At 48.9% G+C, this 20,936-nt stretch overlaps 1 protein-coding gene across 9 annotated transcripts in view; it reads right to left on the reverse strand.

The window, feature by feature from the left end:
* The window catches only part of NAV1 (neuron navigator 1), a 288,832-nt gene that overhangs the window by 228,801 nt on the left and 39,095 nt on the right, over positions 1–20,936 (reverse strand). For 6 of the 9 annotated variants that reach the window (XM_055368049.2, XM_055368047.2, XM_055368041.2 and 3 more), the window contains exon 2: positions 10,317–10,427. The exons of the other annotated variants lie outside the window; for them this stretch is intronic. The gene's annotated coding sequence lies outside the window, so the exon portion shown is untranslated. The remainder of the gene's footprint in view (positions 1–10,316; positions 10,428–20,936) is intronic. 9 annotated transcript variants of the gene reach the window in all.

A 20,936-nucleotide genomic window follows, 5' to 3' on the forward strand; every position in this document is an offset into this window, starting at 1 on the left:
CCCCACCTGATAATGATCATCTGTCCAGAGGCAGGGGAGGGATGTCATGGCCTCTGTATAGCCTATCAGCTCCAGGGTAAGCCACAGAAAACAATAACACCCCCCTCCCACTTACTTCTGTCCCCAAACTGAAGACTCAGGTTCCTCATGGCCGGGACCCTACCAGCTTGGAGTTTCACAGCCTTTTTAAAATGGCAACATGATGACTGCCCTCACCCACTGCTTTTACTGCATCCATTAGCTCAGCTCCTTCTAGTCGGGGGAAGGCAATTGACAGATGATGAACTTGAGGTTTGGAGAGTGTGAGAGATTGTCCAAGGTCACAGCTCCACCCCCTGCTCCTATTCCAGGCGAAGCACGTCCAGTTGGTCCTGTGGTCCTGCCAGTTTTCTTGGCCCTTGCTCTCTGGTCTTATCACCCTAACTCAGGCAGTTCTGATTCCTCACCAGGACACACACTTTGTTCTCCCGGCCCCACGCTGCATGGCCCACTCACACCATTTCCACCCTGAGGCCAAAAAGACCTGATCGAATTGTGGTTCTGATAACGACCCTCCTATGGGGTAAAATCAGGTTTCCTGGGGTTCCTCTAAGATCCTCCACCACTTGATTCCTCCCTATTTCCCAGACTCATCTCTCTGCCCTGCCTCATTCTTTATCTTCAAGTTTTACTGAATAGTTTATCATTTACCCACACACCACGAGGTTTCAAGCTTATCCTTAGCTAATTTCTATTCATCCTCCAAGCTCAGCTCAGACGTCATCCCTTCCAGGAAGGCCTCTCTGACCTTCTGTAAGTGGCCCTGAGCTGCCAGAGCACTGTGTACATAGTGTTGGCTGCTCAGTCACCAGGTATACCTGGCTCATCTCCAAAGCTGCCTTCTTGAAGAATACTTAGCTTTGGCCACCTGGCGCCTGGTATCATGCCTGGCACGTAGTAGACACTCAGTATATATTGGAGGCATTGGCGACATCTTGACACCCAGGCATCCTGCAGCTGAACTCCCTCCCCTTGCTCCCTGGCCAAGGTGGGTGGGGCCTACTTCCCCGACTCTGCTCTCTGGAATCTGGGGCAATGGAGTTGGGCAGGAGATGGCACACCTCACAGGGGAGGGGCCTGCCTCACCTCGTCACACTGGGCCAGGACATCACGGGCACAGCAGGAGGAAATGAGACACAGCTGGCAAGGAAACAGACCAGGAAATCTTCCCCGCGGAACAGGAAGCAGGGTGGAGCATGGGGGCTGAGCTTCCGCAGGAGTGTGAGGGAGGAAACCCGGCTCCTGTGCCTCAGGTCCTCCCAGCTTGGCCCTCAGCCCGGTGGAGCAGGGGCTCTGCAGCCTGTGGGAAGGGGTCCTTGAGGACTCCCAGCTTGGCCCTCAGCCCGGTGGAGCACGGGCTCTGCAGCCTGTGGGAAGGGATCTTTGCAGATCCTCTTCTCAGGCTTTAACCAGCGGGCCCCAGGGGCATGTTAGGAGATTATGTGATAGTCTGTAGTTTGCACAGTGAGCCTTGACCGGGAAGCCCCCAGGAAGACAGCTTAGCTCTCTTCAGAGTGAGGCCGGAGGGGTAGAAGGAGAGTGTAGGGGGGTATTTGGCCAAGGCCAATGTGTGTGAATCCTGAGAAATGCTTAGTGCCTTAGGTGGGTGAAGGCTGGGAAGCCAGATGGGCCTGCAGAAGACCTAGAACGCTCCCTCTCCTCAACCCCCTTCACTGATTCTCCTCTTCGTCCTTAACTTCTCATCACAAGATCGCTTCCTCAGTGACCATATCCCTAACCTCCTAGACTAGACCAATGTTCTCGTTGCTTCTCCCTTGTTAAAACCCACCCTGCCAGGCCAGGCACGGTGGCTCACGTCTGTAATCCCAGCACTTTGGGAGGCCGAGGCAGGAGGATCACTTGAGGTTAGAAGTTTGAGACCAGCCTGGCCAACATGATGAAACTCCATCTCATCTAAAAATACAAAAATTAGCTGGGTGTGGTGGTGGGCACCTGTGATCTTAGCTACTCAGGAGGCTGAGGCAGGAGAATCGCTTGAACCCAGGAGGCGGAGGTTGCAGTGAGCCGAGATTTCGCCATTGCACTCCAGCCTGGGCAACAAGAGCAAAACTCCATCTCAGAAACAAACAAACAAACAAACAAAAAACAAACAAACCAAAAAAACAACCCGCCCTGCTTGTCCAACATCTTCCTATTGGGCTGGAAACTCTGTTGGGGCAGGGACCATATTTCGTTCACCACTCTATCTCCCACACCTAGTGCAGTCCTGTAAATATAGTAGATGCTCAATAAATATGGTGGAATAAGTGGCCACAGGAAGTAACTAGAGAACGATGGAAATGGGAATCTCATGACCAGGGACTAAGTCTGGGCCAAAGACAGAGCCAGAGAGTGACAGTGTCTGCCCTTTCCTGATCCACAAACAAACAAACAAACAAACAAAAAATCCTGAGGAGTTCTTTGAAAGTCCAGCCCATGAGCTGCTGTGGTTCTTTCACGTGAGCCCAGCCAGTAACAGGACTGGCTTGACCAAGCTCCCTCTTCAGTGCATCCAAAACCCTGGGCTAACTTGAGCTAACCTCAGGGCTGGGGTTAGGGTACCCCAAAGAAGGGAAGAGAGTCCCTGTCATCAGGAAGCCCTTGGACTAATGAGAGATACATGAAGGTGCCCTTGGCAATTTCCCAGCCTGATGGGAGAGATGGGGTCTACAGGTGGACAGAGGCTCAAGAGAGAAATAATAACAACAGCAAACACTGATGGACACGTACCACATGCCAGGCATTGCTTCCAGCATTTTATATGTATCAACTCATTTCATTTTCACAAAACTCCATTGGGTAGATAATGTTGTTGTTCTCATTTTATGGTGAGAAAACTGAGATGCGGTGAGGTTAAGGCGCTTGCCTTAATCACACAATCAAGACATGGGGTGTCTAAGATTTAAGCCCAGGCTGCCAGCTCCAGAGCCGATATTCTAAACCATGACTCCACAGCATCTCTGGTATGAGTGATGCACATAACTGAAGAGGACACAGTCCCGAAGCGAAGTTAACCACAGTTAGTTAATGAGCATCCTAGAGGAGGAGAACGCTGCATCAGGAAGGACATGGCTTGGTGGAAGAGGCAGAAGAAGGACACCTTGGTTGCAGGGCACATGTAAGTGATGACTGAGACAGCACAGGAAAATCTGCTTTCAACTCGGCCAGGAGGCAGAGAGATGGAATTTCTTCTCCCTTCCCTTGGCTGGAAGACAGTGGCCATGTTGGAGGCCAGCTTCTAATCCCAACTGAAATTCCCAGACCCAGCCCACTTGCTGTGACAGTGCACACTGCTGTGCCTGCCTGCCCCTACCCTGGCCCCACTATGCCCCCAGTCCCTGCCTCGGATTGATCAGAAACCTGGTATGGCCTGGAGAGGAGGGACCTGGTGAGCAGAGGTGAGAAACAGACTCGGTGCCCCTTGGCACTTGGGGGAGGGAGGAGGCTTCCAGGAAGCACTTGAAGAAAGGATAGCCACTGAGCCAGAGAATGGGAAAGAGAGAGCTGGCTGGAGCCTCTGAAGATCTGGCTTATTGAGAAAGCTTTAGTTGAAAGGAAGGGATTTGTTGAATGAAGGAAGAGAAGCAAAGCAGTCTTCAGTTCTAAGCATGAGTCAGGGTGAGGTGCCTACTACTACCCTTACACATCCTTGTGCCTAGCACACTGTCAGGGCCCACAGAAGAGCTGACAAAATTGAACCCAAATAAGCAGGCTTTGCAGCAGAGGCAGACACCTTAGCTCGGCCTGAGATTCCCTGGGTTATCAGTACTAAGGACTGGTGTCCCACTGGTGGTGGGAGTGCCTCAGGACCAGCCCAGACTCTCAGCCTTGGAGGTGTGCTTGGATACAGTCCTCAGGTGTGGCAGGTCCACACTAGAGACATGAAGCAATCCTCAGCTGCTTTCACATCCCTCCCCTCAACGGCCTCCTCGCTGTGCTAGGCACAAGAGCAAAGCACCTTGCCCTTGCCTAATGCTTAGCCCAGATGCCCTCCCGCATAGAGAAGGTTCAAATATTCCCTGCTCACTGCTCCCTTTCTCAGGCCTGACCCTCTAAACTGGTCTCTGAATCCTGGAGCAGCGAGGGGGCTTCAGCAGGTTCCCGTGCTGGACAGCTCCCAGAGCCCCAGTTTCAGGGTGGAGCCTGCCCTTCCTGCTGCTCTGCCCCAGGGCTCTACACAGACAAGGCTGTCCAGAGAAAGGCCAGCTCCCCGTAAACCCCACAGCCCCTCACTCACTTCACCTCATGACCCATGTATCACAGAGATAACCTATTTCCGATTCTCCCTCAAGGGATAATGCTACTTTGCTGCCTGCCTGTCCTCCTCTCCCCATCCTTTTAGAGTAACCCAGCAAAGCCAGTCCTCGACTATGCTGATAGAGAGTTCATGGGGCCTGCATGGGGAGCTCTGCCACCAAAGACTAACCCGGCTTCGCCTCTGGCTACTCAAAGTCCACAGACCTCTGATTACAGGGCTCTCTTCAAGCTGGCTCCTAAGGCTCCCTCCCGTAGGTTCCTGCAGACCCCATGCAGCCTGGGAGCTCCACAAGCTTTCCATTCCAGCAACCACCTCCTCCCCTCCCTTTCTCCTGGGTCATCCTGAGCCCCAACCCTGCCTTGACCAAGAGGCTATGAAATGAACAAGTGAGGCCAAAATAAGGCCCTGCCCACATGATGCACTCCCTTAGCCCAGGTATAGGGGCTGCTTGGGCCCAGAATGGCCTTTTGATCTACCAATGGGCAAAGAAGTACCACTCCCGGGCAACCCGCTCGGGTCCCCTTCCATGCTGTGGAAGCTTTGTTCTTTCACTCTTCACAGTAAACCTTGCTACCACTCAAAAAAAAAAAAAAAAAAAAGTGCCACTCCCTTGCCTGCTGCCAGACTTCTTGGCTCTCAGCTCATGGCTGGTGCTATTCTCAGGATGGCTTGCTACATTCAGCCTCTTCCCACCTGCACTGATGGTGGTCCCACTACCCTGACCCCTCAGGGCCTGAAGGCAGAGTCTTAACACCTGCTCTTGATTCATCACCATCCTGGTGAGCCTCCAATGGCCCCAGGCTTATCCATCCTCCCTGCAGCTGCAACTAGAGCAAAAGCAGAAGGGATAGTACTGAAAGTAGGGAGTGGCTCAGAGTTGGGAAGAAGCCTGTGCTGAGGCCAATAGGATCCACAGTTTGACGGTGGGAGAGGAAAAAGAATATGTACTCAGACACATGCTAAACTGCCCCCTTCCCTTCCCCCATGACAATGTTGCAATCACTGCAACATACAAATGACTGCACGTATCGTGCGGGCCCAGTACATGGAAGCTCAGGGGACTCCTGAGAAAAGACAGAACCAGAAGAGAATGTGCCAAAAGAGAAAGGCCACCAGCATTTGGATAAACTCTTCCTTCTGGATTAGGTTCTGCAATCCTCTGACTCATCTGTCGTCTAACTGCTGCCCCAGGGCCTGACTAATTGCAGGAAAGTTGAATGCAGCCAAAGAAAACAAGAGGTAGATGTTAGAGAGTCCCAGGTTTCCAGGGCTTGGAGGGAGAGCAAATGTCTTAATTTATGGGCATGCATTAGCCTTTCCCATGGGAGAGGAAGTTGTCTCTGGCCAGGAGTGGATTGAGGCCCGAGGACCCAAGTAGCCCCACTTGCTGACAGGCTTGTGGGGTTGATAGATGAATAGGGCCTGAAGCTGGAGACGATGGGGCTGGAAAAGGCATCAGTCACCTAAGGCTTTATGAAGCTAGTGGCGGCAGCCATGATTGAATACCCCTATTCCCACCCCACATCCCAACCTCACAGTTGCAGCCCCTACTCAGCCCCAGATATCAAAACTTCCACCTTCCAGATGGGGCAATACTGCTTGGTGTCTGGGGCAATCTAAGGCAGGGCTTGGCAACATCTTTGGTGATAGGAGCCTCATGCAGACTGAACAACATCCACAGAGGCCCCCAGTAATCAGGAACAGGGAGTGAGATGTCACTGGCAGAGGATGTAGCCCCAAATTGAGAATGGTAGTATCTGAGAGTGACAGGAGAGGGCCACGAACCGCATCCCAATCCTCCCTGGACTCGCTCCTGGTCTGACGGGTAGGGCTCTGAGCTGGGAGATAAAGACTGGGTCCCCTCCCAGTTGGCTATGAGGCCCTCCACCCCTTTCTGCAAGGTGCTATCATCTTGCCACCTGGACCCCAAGACCTGTGCTTTTCTCCCATTCCCTGCTGGGTACAATTGATTATCTCCTCCTTGCCACTCTCTATGTATCTCAGTCTTTAGAGCACAATCCAAAGACCACCTCCCCCAGGAAGCCTTCTGTGCCAGGGCCCCCATTCTTCAATTAATGACCCTGATTTACTGACCGACACTCTCTCCACCTTACATGGAATAAGTGGGCAAAGTGCTGCCTACAGAGCACCAGCCTGGAAGTCAGGAAACCCTGGTTAGAGCCGCAGCACTGCCACCTTGGCTGTGTGACTCTAGAGAAATCACTTGCATGCTCTGAATCTGTTTCTTCAACAAAATGAGGGGTGGTGCTAGGAGCCTTTGGGTGATGGAGTTCTGCTTGTTCTGTCAGCTGTTGTCCCACCCCACCCTTTGCCAGGGGACTATGAGCTTTCCCAGGGCAGGGACTGTCTTTCCCTCTCTGCTTCAGGATTGTGTCTGCTGTTGCTGATTCCACAAAGACTTGCTGATGGCAAATGGGTGGATGCGTGTGCTAGCGGGAGGCAGTGAGAGGAGAGGCAGGCAGCTTTTTAAAATGCTAATGGCCCATGCAGGTGTGGCTGGTGCTTCCCATGCAGGTGGGGCAGCTTCCCACACCACAGAAGCCCTGCTTCAGGAAGAGAGGAGAGTGGGGGCTTGAGAGGGGAGGGAGAGAAGGCACCTCTGCAGACTGTCCTCGCATTGTCTAGCCTGCAGCCTGCACAGGCCGCCTCATCAAAGACATCGCTAAGCCCTTCCTTAGATTGTTCCAGACCCTGAGCAGGGTTGCTCTATCCAGGTGGCAATTTTGATATCTAAGGCTGAGTAGGGGCTGCAATCAAGAGCTCCGGGTTTGGTGGCCCTCTTCTGTCATTTCGGGTGCTGTCCTTCTCAGTTTGAGTCCATGTCCCTTCCTTTCCCTGTCTCACGATTCAGCTTTCTCACCTTCCCAGACCTCCTGGGGGGCACAGAAGAGGGACAATGCCGCTGAGAGGGAGAAGATGCTCTTGAGAGGGAGATGCCAGCAGCAGCAATTCACAGGCCAGAAGGAGATGTTGCAGCTGGGGTGGGGCCCAGGGTGGAGCGATGGGTCTCCTACCCAGAGAGCCAGCCAGCAGGCTGCAGAACTGCAGAGATTTGCATACATCTGCATACATTTACACACACTTATTTTCTGTCCCAGTGCCAACCTAGCTCCTCACACCCTCCTTCTATATGCCAGGCCTGCTCAGCCCCTGCAGCCCAGGCAGGACAATACCTGGCTGGGAGCACCTGGGGCTACTCAAAGGCAACTGAGCCCTGGGAGGGGCCCTGACTCGGGGAGGTTGTGTGAACAGCCCTTCCTCTCCTCACCTCTTGACAAAGAGGCCCTCTGAGCACAGATCTCCTATGGTGCCAACCTGTCACTGCTAAGGGGTGATAATGACTGCAGCCTCCCTCCCTTGCCTCATCTCCCCCAGGTGACCCCATCGCACATTAAGGATGAGAAGAAAATCTGTGTGGAGCTGGAGAGATGCCTTAGGGATCTTTGACTCCAATACCGTTTTACAGGAGAGGCAAAGGAAAGGGCTGAATACTCAGTTAATTCAGTCAATCTTTCCGTGTTGCCTACTTTGGGACAGACACCACTCTAAAGGCCAGGAATTCAGCAGGTGACAGAATAGCCCCAAGTCATCCTCTAACAGCTTGACTGCATGTGTTGGAGAGAGGGGCCATGAAGAAAAAAGAAAGGTAGCAGGTTAGATGGTGCTAAGTATGCTGAACGATACAATGAGAGAAGGGGCAAGGAGCACCAGGTTGGGGTGACATGGCCGTTAGAAAGACACCTCACTGTCTGAGATCCTCAGTCATCGACAAGCTGGTTAACAGGACCAGAGGTGCAGTCTGCCCTTCTAACGCCTATCCCACCCCATTCCATACAGCCACTCCTTCCCATCTGCTTTTCTGGGCTGGAAAATGGGGCAAAAAGAGTTCTCAGATGGGCAAGAGGCCTGGCCGACTCGGCTAAGCCAGCCCACTGGCTCGTGGCCTAGATGCTCTGACTCCTGGCCCCGCGCGCAAGCCTCACCCACCCAAACAGCAGCTTCCCCTGCAGCCCTTCCTCAGCTGGGCCTGGGCACCTCGCAGCATGCAGTCATTAACACCTGTGTCCGAAAAAGAAAGCCAGGGGTTGCCAGGGACCAGGAAGCAGAGGATTGATGGAAACTTTCTGGAGAGAGGAAATGTTCTAAATCATAATTGTGATGGTAGTTAAACGACTGTATACATGTGTCAAAACTCATTGAATTTCATTTCATGTAAATTATACCTAGATAAAGCTGCCAAAAAAAGGAAAAAAATGTAAGGCAGGAACTACCTAGCTGGGGAGATTTTGGAATGGAACTGAGAGGCGGGTGAGACCCTGGAAGGGGATAGGCTGAGATCAGAGGGCCCTGGTTACATTTCCTACCCCATCCCTTACTAGTGGCATGGCCTTGGGTGCTTACCATTCACCTGATTACCTCACTTTCTGCCTCTGTGAAATGGAGATAATGTCTTCCCTGGGCGGGCATGGCGGCTCATGCCTGTAATCCCAGTACTTTGGGAGGCCGAGGCAGATGGACCACTTGAGGTCAGGAGTTTGAGAACAGCCTGGCCAACAGGGTGAAACCCCATCTCCACTAAAAATACAAAAATTGGCCGGGTATGATGGTGCGCACCTGTAATCCCAGCCACTCTGGAGGCTGAGGCAGGAGAATTGCTCGAACCTGGGAGCCGAAGGTTGCAGTGAGCTGAGATCGTGCCACTGCACTCCAAGCAGGGTAACAAAGCGCGAATCCATCTCAAAAACAAAAGAAAGAAAAAAGAAAAATGTCTTCCCCATGGGATGGTTGTGAGAATCAAGCTACATAACATAACTTTGGGGTCATCCCATAATATGTGCTCAGACAATAACAAATAACAGGCCGGGCACGGTGGCTCATGCCTGTAATCCCAGCTCTTCGGGAGGCCAAGGCAGGCAGATCACATGAGCCCAGGAGTTCGAGATGAGCCTGATCAACATGGCAAAACTCTGTCTCTACTAAAAATACAAGAAATAACCAGGAGTGGCGGTGTGCGCCTGTGGTCCCAGCTACACAGGAGGCTGAAGTGGGAGGATCAATCAAGTTCAGGAGGCAGAGGCTGCAGTGAGCCAAGATCATGCCACTTCACTTCAGCCTAGGACACTGAGTAAGGCCTCTTCTCAAAAAAAACGAAAAACGAAACAAAAAAACACTTTATTCAACATTTACTGAGCAGGCATTAGCTTAAGTGCTTTACACATATTAATTTAACATTTCCCTAAACGGTACTAAATATTACTATCCCCATTTTATGGATGAGGAAATTGAGGCAAAGATGACAATTTGCTTCTCCTTTCCCTATCTGTAACATGGGAATTTTCAACCGTTCTCTATTTTTAACTCTGTTTCTGCTGCATGTTAATGGGTGCTCTGGGGTAAAAAGGCTCCACATTCAAATAAGTTAGAGAAGTGTGGGGCTGAATAGATTTCTTTCTAAAAAATGGAGATATGATTCAAATATAATAAAATCCAAACTTTTGGGCCGGGTGCAGTGGCTCATGCCTGTAATCCCAGCACTTTGGGAGGCCAAGGTGGGTGGATCACCTGAGGACAGGAGTTTCAGACCAGCCTGACCGATATGATGAAACACTGTCTTTACTAAAAATACAAAAATTATCTGGGCGTGGTGGTGTGTGCCTGTAGTCCCAGCTACTCAGGAGGCTGAGACAAGAGAATTGCTTGAACCCAGGAGGCAGAGGTTGCAGTGAACCAAGATCATGCCACTGCACTCCAGCCTGGGTGACAGAGCGAGACTCCATTTCAAAAAAGAAAAAAAAAAAATCCAGTCTTTTAAATTGTACAATTGATTTGCTTTTAGTATACTCACTAAGTATGCAACCATCACTACTAATCTCAAAACATTTTCACCATCAACAAAAGAAACCCATAACTAATAGTTGTCACTCCCTATTTTTCCTGTCCCCAGCCCTACCAACCCCTAATTTACTTTCTGTCTCTGTGGATTAGTCAAAACTCATACCTGGGTGTGTGGCTCACACCTGTAATCCCAGCACTTTGGGAGGCTGAGGTGGGAGGATCACTTGAGGCTAGGAGTTCAGACCAGCCTGGGCAACATAGCAAGACTCTGTCTCTACAAAAAAAAAAAAAAATTTAATCAGCTGGGTGTGGTGGCACCTACCTGTAGTCCTAGCTACTCAGGAAGCTGAGGTGGGAGGATCGCTTGAGCCCAGGAGTTTGAGGCTGCAGTGAGCTATGATTGTGTCACTGCACTCCAGCCTGGGCAGCAGAGCAAGACCCTATCTCTTAAAAACAAACAAACAAAAACTCATATGAATAAAATCATACAATACGTGGGCTTTTGTGTATGGCTTTTTTCACTTAGCAAGATGTTTTCAAGATTTATCCATGTTGGAGCATGTGTCAGCACCTCATTCCTTTTTACGGCCGAATAAGATTCCTCTGTATGATATATCACATTTTTGTTCATCCATTTATCACTCATTAGCTTATTTCCACTTTTTTGGCTATTATGAATTTTGCTGCTATGAACATTTGTGTACGTATGTCTTCAACTCTCTTGAGTATATCTCTTGAGTATATACCTAGAAGTGGAATTGCTGGCTCAAGTGTATCTCATCTCTATGTTTAACTTTTTGAGAAATTGCCAAACTGTTTTCCAAAGCTGCTGCGCCATTTTACATTTCCACTAACAATCTCTGAGGGTTCCAATTTCCCCACATCCTTGTCAACACTTGTTACTGCCTGTCTTTTTTATTTTAGCCATCCTAGTTGCGGGGAAGTGGTATCTCATGTTCCAATTTGCATTTTTCCTGATGATTATTGATGTTGAGCATATTTTCATGCGCATATTTTCCATTTGTGTATTGTCTTTGGATAAATGTCTATTCAAATATTTTGCCTACTTTTAATTTGAGTTTATTGTTGAATTTTAAGCATTCTTTTTTGTTCATTCGTTTGTTTGTTTGAGGTAGGGTCTCCCTGGGTTGCCCAGGCTGGAGTGCAATGGTGAGATCTTGGCTCACTGCAACCTGTGCCTCCTGGGCTCAAGCTATCCTCCCACATCAACCTCCCAAGTAGCCAGGACTACAGGCACACCACCATGCCTGGCTAATTTTTGCATCTTTTGTAAAGATGAGGTTTTGCCGTGTTTCCCAGGATGGTCTCAACCTCCTGGACTCAAACAACCCACCCCCCTTGGCCTCTTAAAGTGTTGGAATTACAGACATGAGCCACCATGTCCAGCAATCATTCTTCATGTATTCTAGATACTAGACCCTTGTCAGATATGTGATTTACAAATATGTTTTCTCATTTTTTGAGTTGAGTTATTCACTTTCTTGACAGTATCATTTGAAAAATAAAAGGTTTCTTTTTTTTTTTAATGTGGTAAACTACACATAACATAAAGCTTACCATCTTTGTTTTTGTTTCTTTGAGACAGGATTTTGCTCTGTTGCCCAGGCAGGAGTACAGTGGCACAACCGTGGCTCACTGCAGCCTCAATTTCCCATGCTCAAGCCTTCTTCCCACCTCAGCTTCCTGTGTAGCTGGGACTACAGGTGCGCACCACCACGCCTGGCTAATTTTTGTATTTTTTGTAGAGATGAGGGGGCGGGTCTTGCTATATTGCCAGAGTTGGTCTCAGATTCCTGGGCTCAAGTGAGCCTTGGCCTCCCAAAGTGCCGGGGTTACAGGCGTGAGCTACTGTGCCCAGCCTAAAACTTACCACCTTAACTGTTTTAGATGCACAGTTCAGAGGTGCTATGAACTGAAATGTATATCTCACACCCTCCAAATTTGTATTTTGAAGGTCTAACCCACATAACCTATAGTGTGGTTATATTTGGAGACAGGGTCTTAAGAGGTAATTAAGGTTAAATGAGATCATATCAGTGGGGCCCTAATTCAATAGGGTAAAAAGAGAAAAAGATACCAAAGATCTCTCTCTCTCCCCCTCTCCCTCTCTCCTTCTCTCCCTGCTCTCTGTCTTCCCTTCCTCTCCCACCCCCATGTGTGCCTGCCCACTGAGAAAAGGCTGTGTGAGGACCCAGGGAGAAGGCAGCCACCTGTGAGCCAGGAAGACAGACCTCACCAGGCACCAACCTGAGCCCCTTGATTTTGGACTTCCAGACTCCAGAACTGTGAGAAAATAAATTTCTGTTGTTTAAGCCACCTAGTCTGTGGCACTTTGTTATGGCAGCCCAAGCAGGCTAATACAGGTGGTATTGATTAAGTATAGTCAAAGTTTTGTGCAACTGTCACTACCATCTAGCTTCAGAACTCTTATCATGTTGCAAAACTTAAACTGTACCCATTAAAAAATAACTCTCCATTTCTCCCTCCCCTGGCCCTGGCAACCCCCATTTTACTTTCTGTCTCTAGTAATCTGACTACTGTAGGTAACCCAGAGAAGTAAATCACAGACTGTCTCTTTCTGTGGCTGGTTTATTTCACTTAGCATTTCATCAAGGTTCACCCATGTTGTAGCATATATGAGAATTTCCTTCCTCTGTAAGGCTGAATAATATTTCGTTGCATATCACATTTTGTTTATCTATTCATCTGTCAACAGATACACGGGTTGCTTCTACCTTTGGCTATGGTGAATAATGTTGCCATGAACATGAGTGTACAAATATCTCTTTGAGATTCTGCTTGCAAATTCTTTTGGGTGTCTACTGAGACGTGGAATTGCTGAATCATATGGCAATTCTATTTTTAATATTTTGAAGAACTGTCATACTGCTTTCTATAGCTGTTGCACCAATTTACATTCCTATCAATATTGCACACAGATTCTGTTCCAATTTCTCCATATCATCGCCAATGCTTGTTACTTTCTGTGCTTTTGATAGCAGCCATCCTATTGGGTGTGAGGTAGTATCTCCTTTTGGTTTTGATTTGCATTTCTTAATAACTAGTGATGTTAAGCATCTTTTCATATGCTTGTGGTCCATTTATATATATTCTTTGAAGAAATGTCTATTCAAGTCATTTGCCCATTTAAAAAATCAGTTTTTTTTGTCATTGTTAAATTGTAGAAGTTTTTTATATTTTCCACATACTAGACCCTTATCAGATATAAGATTTGCACATTTTTTTTCCTAATCTGTGGGTTGTCTTTTCACTTTCTCAATATTTTCCTTTGAGGCACAAATGTTTTTAATTTTGTTGAAGTCCGATTTGTCTATTTGTGTGTGTGTGTCTGTGAATGAAGAGCTTCTCAGAGCCTTTCCTATGTTCATGTAGATCAAGATTCCAAAAGACAGATGATCTTACTGCATTTCCACAACTTAGCTGACCACAGAAACCTAGTTCTGTGCCTCCCCCATCATCGTATTCTCACAGAATAATTTGCAAGTCACAGAACACACTCTGAAATGTTCTGCTTTAAGGGTTTTCAGTACTCCATGAAAAACCCTTCAGCAGAAGATGAGTCATCACACATTCAGAACCCTAAAACCAGAATAGATCCAGCCCAGTGCCTGACTTCAGGGATGAGGGCCCAGTGACCTGCCCAAAGCTTGGGAGACTGGGGAGAAGATCAGGCCCCTGCGACAACTACCCGAATGGGGAACTCAAGACAGGAAGCATTTGTCTTATTAGTTGTGCATGGGGTTGGGGCTGGGTGGGAGGACCTTGGTCAGTTGCTTCCAGAGTGAGGATTTTAGGCCCATCCTTCACTCATGTGAGCCTTTGGTTTGGAAAGGCAGGGGCCCTTCTCCTCTCCCGTGGGATGCCAGGACTTGGGCTGCCTGCCAGTTGGTCAAGAGCTTCCTTGATTCCCTGCTTTGCTGTCTGCTCTGGACTCTCCCCAAACCCCTTTCTCTGGATGACTCAGGGGCAGATGAGTGAACTGAGTGAAAGAGCCAGAATCCAGGCCTTGGTGGAGCATCTGGACTGGCCCAGCCTGTCAGCAGGGCTGATGGGCTAAGCTCTGGGTGGTTTCTTATGGACTCAGAGGAGATTCTAGAAACAGACTCAGGAGGGCTTTCATAAGGCTGCCGTGGGCTCTGCTGGACACAGGCACATCCCAAGCTGGAACCAGCTGCTGAGATAGCAGCTGTATTCCATCTCCAGGATTTGGTTTACCAAGATGAAAACAAGATCCAATGCCTGACAATTATACAACTTTTTCTTTGAGAGTCTGCACACACATCTCAGGCAATCTCTTAGTCACATGCGAGACCAGAGGGGCAATAAAATTCTTTCTCATTCACTCCTTCCTAACACATTATGACTCTGGAGAATCTAAGTGGTTAGAATCCAGATTCTTTGTTTTTATAGCTGCATATAGAGTAGGTTACATTTCCCCCTCTATATGCAGCTCTATCTTGTAAGGAACCATTAGATGGGCAGTCCCTAAAAACATGGTGTCATGAAAAGAGCAATGATTTTACAGTCTCATAAATGTGGGTTTGAATCTAGAGTCCTCCAGGTACTGGAGTGGAGTCCTCCACTCCATCCAAGTGGATGACCTTGGACCACTTCTTTCACGTCTCTGAACTTGATATTGTTCTTACACTTAAAGTGGAAATAACAACACATGTGAAAGATCTGGCACATATCAGTGGTTCCATAAATGCTAGTTTCCTTCCCAAATTGCATTGTACAGAAAAATCATCACAGGTGATGGAATTTCTCAATTGGAAAGGATCTTGGAGATGATCCAGTTGGATTCTTTAATTTTTCAGAGGACGAAGTTGGAGCACAGAGAGAGTAAGTGACTTGCTGAAGGACACGCTGCAAAGTGAGATTGCTACATTCTACTCAATCCAAGTTTCCTTGGGAAGCTGAAGGCCCTGACTGGCTCCTCTCCCCCAGGCACCAGCACTGCTCTTCTTAAGCTATTTACATGCTTTATCTTGAAGCTTGAGTTTTGGCCAGTGGAAGCACTATTGGCCATGAGAATAGAAGACCGGAGGTTTACACAGTTACTCCAGGGAGCTGGCAACTTCAACAGCTCCTTATTTATTTCCATGGCTTCCTTGGGAAGAAAGGAGAAAGAGGATTTCAAAGGCTCAAAAAAGGTCAATTGTTTGCCCAAGGACACCCAGCAAGCTTGTAACAGAACCATTCCAGGGCCCCAAGTGCCACCCTCTGTCCCAGAGCCATTCCTACCAGCTTCAGCTGCCTCCTTCACCCACTCAGAGATTCCTATCTCCAGCAGGGAAGGAGTTAATGCCAACCTCTGTTGGCCTCTGCAGGTGCTGCTCTTGAGAAAGAGCCCCTTAGCAGAGTCTACAGATAATGGGAGCGGGAGAGATAACGAGCTTTTTGTCTTAATTGCAGATGGGAAAAAGGGTTGGCTTGTTGGAGGGCTTGGACAATTAACACAGCTGGGGTACAGGGCCTGATGAGCCCTGGATGGGGCCTTGCCCCTGCTGTCTCCTCTCCGACAAGCACAGCGATCAGGGCTATTATACCAACATGGGCGAGCCTGACGCAGCGTGAGCCCAGCCGAGGCACACAAAGAAATCAGCCAGGCAGGGAGGAGGCTAAGAAATCACCAAATGGGCCAAGCCCCAGAGGGTGTAGAGCCGCCATGGTTGGCCCCACTCAGACACCTGGACAGTCAGAAGATGGGCTGAGCTGCACAATGCCAGGCCTTGGGTCCAGCCCTCAGGGCTATGGCAGCGGATGCTGAGGGATCCCGTATACACGGTAGCTTCCTGTAGCCTCTCCAAATACTAGGGGAACAGGGAGCAGCAAGGATGACAGTTAAGATCAGAGAGTGGGGTGTGATTGGATCTCAGAAGGAGAGCAGTCTGCTTGGGATCCTGTCTAGCTTGTTGAAGGGTGTCATAGACCTGGCTCCTAGCCAGCAGCTTTGCAATCAGCAGGCAGGGGCTGTTGACCAGGCTGGGACTGGACCTTAGCACTTTTCCTTCACTAGGTCCCCAGTGCTCTCCCACTCTCCCATTCCCGAGGACAGGCTTCCTCACGTGAGCCCACCTCTCTGAGATACCGGACACTGCAGAATCATGCTCCCTTGTTGGATTTCCCCACCCCTTGGCCTCTGGGCCTGTCCTGGACCTTTCCTTCCCATCCATTCCTCACCATTCCCCAGCTCTTCTCTGTGTGGGGGAGCTGGCTGGCTGATTCCTGTAGGTTGACTGTCCCAGGGTCCTGAGTCAGCTGGTTTCTGGCTGGCTTCTGCCCACAGGAGGCACTGGAGGAAAGGAGAAGCCAGGGGATTCCTCTCTCTTCCCCTCTACCTCAGGAGGTGTCATAGCAATATCCAAGTCCCTTTGGAGGCCCAGCCCTTCCCATACTGGTCCTGTGTGCTTCCAGATTCCCAGGATCTTGGTTGCCTCTGCCTGGGAGTGGCAGCTGCTTCCTCCCCTGTTTGACTCGTCAGCTCTTCTCTCTCTCATGTAGCCAGTTCTCAGCACTAAATTTCCTCTCTTGCAAATATGAAAAGTGGTTTCTGGTAAGAATGACTGATACAAACTCATGACTGGCCTTTCCTTGCCCTTCTCAGTCTCATTTGTGGTGTCCTGCATGGCTCCTCTTTTGCTGACCACTTGTGAAACATGGCAGCTCTGTTCCTGGTCTGTTTGTTTGTTTGAGACGGAGTCTCACTCTGTCACCCAGTCTGGAGTGCAGTGGCGCAATCTCAGCCCACTGCACGCTCCGCCTCCCAGGTTCACGCCATTCTCCTGCCTCAGCCTCTCGAGTAGCTGGGACTACAGGCGCCCGCCACCATCCCCGGCTAATTTTTTGTATTTTTAGTAGAGACGGGGTTTCACCGTGTTAGCCAGGATGGTGTTTCTGGTCATTTTTTAAAAAATTCTTAAAACCTTATCAGGGAGCTTTATTATTTTTTTCTTTTTTGATACAGAGTCTGGCTATATCGTCCAGGCTCGAGTGTAGTGGTGCAATCTCGGCTCACTGCAACCTCCGCCTCTGGAGTTCAAGTGATTCTTCTGCCTCAGCCTCCAGAGTAGCTGGGATTACAGGCGCCCACCACGACACCCGGCTAATTTTTGTATTTTTAGTACAGACAGGGTTTCGCCATGTTGACCAGGCTGGTCTGAAACTCCTGACCTCAGGTGATCCGCTCACCTCAGCCTCCCAAAGTGCTGGGATTATAGGCATGATTATAGGCCACTGCGCCGGGCCGGAGCTCTATGTTTTTAACTACTGATTCTATGTAATGACTCTCAAATCTGCCTCTCTCTGGCCTTAACTTCTCCACTGAGACACTTGTCCACCTGACATCCTTACTGGGATGCTCACAGACTCCGCACAGTCAACGCAGCTAAACTCCGTTTCTTTCTTTCCCTCTCAAAATCTGATGCTCATTTTCTCAGATGGGGCTACTAAGCCAAGGCGTTAAGCTCCTCCTTTCTCCCACATCCATTCCAACCTGTGAATCTTGTCTCCTACATCTCTCTCAAGATTATCCCTGCAACCCGTCTCCACCACCACTGCCTGTGTTCAACCCTCACTCGAACCGTAACAAAAACCCGCTCGCTGGTCTCTCCACTCCCTGCCCTGTCCATCCCAGGATGACTGCTCAGAAACCCTTTAAGGGTAAGCATGGCAAACAACTCCTTCTGTGATCCAGTCTCTACCCCATTCCCTACCTCTGCTAACTTCTCCTGTTTTGTCTTCCTTTCCCTATGCCATGCACTGGCCCCCACGAACAACCTGCAGTGAGTACTCTGCCCCTCCTGCTGTCTGATGCCTCTATGCCTTTGTAGCTGCTGTGTTGCCTGGTGGGATGCCCTTTACCATCGTGTCCATCCAGAAATCCATTTATCTTTCCAAGCTTAGCTCAAGCATAACCTACCTCCTCTAAGAAACCATTCTTCCCCCAACCCCATCCCAAGTAGGGCGATGACTCCCACCTCCTTTAAGCCTCCAGAATATCTCATGTTGTTTTTTTTTTCTTTTTTAAGACAGTCTTGCTCTGTCACCTAGGCTGGAGTGCAGTGGTGGGATCTCGGCTCACTGCAATCTCTGCTTCCTGGGTTCAAGCAATCTCCTGCCTCAGCATCCTGAATAGCTAGGATTACAGGCGTGCGCCACCACGCCCAGCTAATTTTTGTATTTTTAGCAGAGACGGGGTTTCACCATGTTGGCCAGGCTGGTCTCGAACTCCTGACGTCAAGTGATCCACCCGCCTCAGCCTCCCAAAGTGGTGGGATTACAGGCGTGAGCCATCACACCTGGCTGAAAACCTCATGTTCTAAATACTTGGATGGTATTGATCTATTTGTTTGCTAGGCTTTGAACTCTTTGAGAACCAAAAAAAAATTTTATTTGTCTTTATGGGCTGGCACAGAACAGGTGTTCAAGAAAAATTCTGGAAGCTGGAGTACTGTGATTGTTAATTTTAGCTGTCAGCTTGATTGGATTAACGGATACCCAGGTAGCTAGTAAACATTATTTCTGGGTATGTCTGTGATGGTGTTTCCAGAAGAGATTGGCATTTGAGTCAGTGGACTGAGTAAGGAAGATCCGTCTTCACCCAATGTGGGCAGCCACCATCTAATCCGCTAAGGGTCCAGGCTGAACAAAAAGGCAGAACAAAAAAGTGAATTTGCTCTCTCTCTCCTGCAGCTGGGACAGTTTTCTCCTCTTGCCCTTGGACATCAAGAACTCCAGCTTCTCTGGCTTTTGGATTCTGGGATTTGTGCCAGAGACCACCCTTCCCCCCAGTTTCTCAGGCCTTTGGCCTTGGGCTGAGAACTACATCATTGGCTTGCCTGGGTCTGAGGCCTTTAGACTTGGACTGAGCCATGCTACTGGCTTCCCTGGTTCTTCAGCCTACAGACAGCCTATCATGGGACTTCTCAGCCTCCAAAATCACATGAGCCAATTCCCATAGTAAATCCTCTCTCATGTATCTATTTTTATATCCTATCGGGCTGTTTCTCTGAAGAACCCTAATACAAGTACTTTTCCTTATTCCTCCCAATAGTTGTACTTACAACTAAAAACCCTGGACATTATGTATAAAGCAAACATAAGAAGACTCTGAAAGGTGGAGATAAAAAGGCAGATTGAGGCCAAGCACAGTGGCTCATGTCTGTAATCCCAGCGTTTTGAGAGGCCGAGGTGGGTGGATCACTTGAGATCAGGAGCTCAAGACCAGCCTGGCCAACATGGTAAAACTCCATCTCTACTAAAAATACAAAAATTATCCAGGCGTGGTGGTGCATGCCTGTAATCCCAGCTACTCGGGAGGCTGAGGCACGAGAATTGCTTGAACCCAGGAGGCAGAGGTTGCAGTGAGCCATGACTGTGCCACTGCACTCCAGCTTGGGTGATACAGTAAGACTCTGTCTCAAAAAAAAAAAAAAAGGTGGATGCAGTAGGGACCTTGGGACTCAAGGAACAACATGGCGATGAGGTCTCTGAGTTCGTTTGTTTTTTTCTTCATAAATTCCAGACTTGGAGCTGAAGAAGTCATCAACCCAGAAATGCCAATGGGTGCAAACAAAAGAAGCCTCAACAAAAGCCTGCTTTCTCCAGCCAAAGGCCAGGAAAGTGGCAGCCCAGAAAGACAGAACATTTTTTTTTTTTTTTGAGACTGAGTTTTGCTCTTGTCGCTCAGGCTAGAGTGCAACGGTGTGATCTTGGCTCACTGCAACCTCCGCCTCCCAGGTTTGAGCGATTCTGCTGCCTCAACCTCCCGAGTAGCTGGGATTACAGGCGTGTGCCATCATGCTTGGCTAATTTTTATATTATTAGTAGAGATGGGGTTTCACCATGTTGGCCAGGCTGGTCTCGAGCTCCTGACCTCAGGTGATCCACTCACCTCGGCCTCCCAAAGTGCTGGGATTAGAAGTGTGAGCCACCATGCCCGGACCAGAAAACTTTTAGATGATAGTTGTTCAATGATAAAGTTTGAATGATGATAGTTGTTCAAACTTTTAGATGATAGATAGTTCACTCCAGCCAAACGCCATAGGAAAAATTGTGCTCCCACTTTCATCCAGGGCAGCGAAGGGCAAGTGGGGAGCCTAGAGTCCACCTTCACCAGGCCATGATGAAGTGCCCAACAACCCCACTAGGGTGGTGTCAGAGAAGACTGAGTAGCAAGCCCAAACTTCCATCCCCTCCTCCTGGTAATGAGGCCATTCATTATCAGTGGAGCCCATATGCGGAGCCTAGACTTCCACCCCCACCTAACAGTAATAAGGCACCCTTCCTGCTTCCCACAGTGTGGTATAAGAGGAGGCCTAGTGGAGAGACAGAACTTTCATCATTACCCAGAGATAAGCCACCCTCAGCTCAGTTCCCCTGGAAACCAAGTAGGGAGCTGGAACTCCTACCCCTAGCCCAGGGATAATGAAGAACAAAGAATAGAAGCTATAAAGAAGAACCAAATGGAAAATTTTAAACTGAAAAATACAGTAACTGAAGTGTTGATCTCAGTGGATGAGATCAACAGTAGAATTAAGGAGAACAATCAGTGAACTGGAAGATAGAACAATAGAAATTAACCAATATGAACAACAGAAAGAAAATAGACCAAAACAAAAAGCAGAGCAGATTCTTAGGGGCCTGTGGGACTATAACAAAAGATCTAACTTTTGTGTTATTGAAGTTCTGGTAAGAGAAAAGAAAGAGGATGGTGCTGAAAAAGTACTCCAAGAAAAAA

The sequence above is a fragment of the Gorilla gorilla genome, chromosome 1, assembly GCF_029281585.2.
Source record: "Gorilla gorilla gorilla isolate KB3781 chromosome 1, NHGRI_mGorGor1-v2.1_pri, whole genome shotgun sequence".
In the NCBI taxonomy this organism is placed as follows: Eukaryota; Metazoa; Chordata; class Mammalia; order Primates; family Hominidae; genus Gorilla; species Gorilla gorilla.